Source organism: Acyrthosiphon pisum, chromosome A1 (assembly GCF_005508785.2).
Source record: "Acyrthosiphon pisum isolate AL4f chromosome A1, pea_aphid_22Mar2018_4r6ur, whole genome shotgun sequence".
NCBI classification, from domain to species: Eukaryota; Metazoa; Arthropoda; class Insecta; order Hemiptera; family Aphididae; genus Acyrthosiphon; species Acyrthosiphon pisum.
In genome coordinates this window covers 168,500,863-168,503,666 of record NC_042494.1, presented here as the reverse complement: position 1 = coordinate 168,503,666, position 2,804 = coordinate 168,500,863, and positions in this window count along the sequence as shown.

Here is a 2,804-nt window from a genome sequence, read left to right as displayed (position 1 = left end):
TAAAATTTAAAATGTATAATATATTAATATAATTTTGTAATACTGCATGTTAATATTTTATTACACTAAAAATCGATTACGTTTTAAAATACAATGTAGTGAAACGTTTACGGCCATAGTTTATTTTACCTATTTTACCTATATTATTATTTATTATATTGAACTCGGAACAGTATAATCCTTTTCGAACGTTTGTTTTCCAGTGTTTAATTAATAAAGTGGTATTTGTCGACATTAAAATTTCGTTACCTATTATCACTATACTTATACTGATTTACCACCATACTGCAGCTGCACCTGCACGTTTAAGATACGCACGGGGAGGGGGGAGTGTATCATATAATATAATACACGTTTTAAAATCCTCAACGAATCGTTTATATTGCATAAGACCAAAAGTTTTCACGCTGCGCCAGATGTCCTCCGGATTGACGGCTAGTCCGAAAACTTCCGTTTCGGAATTACTGTTGTTATAAAAGTTGTGTCCTCTTTACGATCACGTTCCAAAGTCTCGGCGTATATTTGTCATAAACAGTAAAACAATGCATTTACTCTTTATAAACGACCGTTTGAAACTATTTTCTCGGACTGTAAAATGTTAAACTACAATATCTACGCGTTCTGTGCGTACCTATATAATATATACATACCTACCTCCAAACTCGCGGGCTGCTCTCCCTAAAGTAACACTAATTTTGATAAAATAATTTTTTTTAGATTTTTTTTCTTTCATTTATGCACTTTATTAAGGCCTACTTTTGTTCCGAATTTCACGTTTATACCTATACGGTAAGTACCTTATAATTTTGAGGATCAGTGAGTGAGTAAAAAAATTCCCAACTTTGAAGTTCTCCTTTTTTTAAAAGCTTAATATAAGGACTCAATTTTTTACAATGGCTTATTATGCTACTTAATCTTAATCTATGTTTCAAATTTAAAAAGTCCATCTTAATATAAGAAGCAGAGATAATATGAGGGTATTAGAAATACCGACTGAAGCCGTCGGTGTAAAGATACATTGGCATAGTTGGAACTTAGACGGCGTGGTGTTCAGATTAAATATTAAGTAATTTATAATTTTTCTTAGGAAATAATAGATTTACGATACGTTTTATACATTTATTTTTTATTAACAATATAAATATCTATAATTTACTATTATTGTTGTAAATGTTTTGATAAGTGCAATTGTTCGACCCCTTCGTAGCAGGTGAAGGAGTTGAGTAATCATACCAAATTACTTTCTTATAGCAATGACTAATAAACAAGTGTAAAAAATCAAAAATCTGAATGTTCAAAAATAAGAACCGCTTTAGTATATTATAATATGGATATTAGATGTATCTAATTAATTATATAATTCATATACAGTATTATATTCATGGAAATGGCGTGTTGCATGTATTAAGAGTGTTTACACAAGGCGCTACTATTATTCGGGTCGATCGACTTTTAATCGAAAATGAGGTTTGGCTTTTTGTCTTATACGAGATAATAGTTTTGTTATTAGGAATGTTAAATTATTTTCAGTACTCACCGTTTTATCGTTCAGTGTCGGACTATAACGCTGACGAGATATCGGGACTTCTCCCGATGGGCAGCGAGCTGTTAATATAAATAATAATTAAAGACATTTCTGCTTATGGCTTTCGAGCAAAATGTTATAGGTATATTAAATAATATTGATGTCGAAGACATTGTTAAAAATATTTCATAAAAACTATGTACATTTTTTTAAATTTAATTACTTGTTTGGTTTTTATTAAGTGCAAAATACGAATTATTTTGTTCAGTACCGAATTCTTAGTTGAAGTGCAACGCGTTCTATTAAATTTAAAAATAATATTTATAAACTAAAAAATCACAAAACATATCCAGGACGAAACAAATCTGAGGGCGGGTCAAATAGTTTCCCCGGGCCGAATTGTTTTCGTATAGTCCACCATTGCTGACTGCTGAGACCTGTATAAGACTTACAAATTGCACAGGTTTTTGAGTGATATCACATACTGAAAAATTCCCGTAAAAATCGTGGTATACCATTGTTACTATAATGTTTATGATTTTAGACGCAAGCGCTAAAAAATGCCACCGTTTATGGCATAGACGTGGATAGACGCTAACACTTGGTGAACTAAGAGACTAACGTCTACAAAAATGTTTGGATACTTACCAATTTTATTTAGGTATATTAGTAGGGATAAATTTTATGAAAGTTCAAAGTTGTGCACTCTTATGTGGCACTTAAAAAAATAAAAATTACCAGGTAATCAGACAAGTACATGGAGAAGGGTGGGGGTACAACCCGTTGTAATGGAATGTTGGTAACTAATGTATTTATAAATATTTAAAACTAGGTACTAAAATATTTAAAGTATTTTTTTTATTACTATGGTCTATGATGACCTCCGTCTAAAAAAATAAATATTAAATTCCTGTCTACGGCATCGGTACGTGGAAAGTTTTGCATGGAATATTTATATGAATTAAATCAAACATTTTTTTGGACAATTTATACAACATAAAGGCTATGTATGAAGAAAAAATATTGGTAGCAGGGCTAGCGCCTGCCCCCAAGTATCTTCCACTAGTTGATCAATGAGGGGAATGAGGCTACTTTCGGGTTACAATGACGACATTGATGCTACTTCTAATCAATAGCTGTGGACCTGCGTTCAACCTCTGACATAATAAATGATAATTAAATAATAATAATTGTAGAGCACATTTTTTCTACCGTGCGTCCGTGCTACGAATAGGTAAACACAAAACTTGAGTTTTTTTTAGTATAGGTAGGTACAATA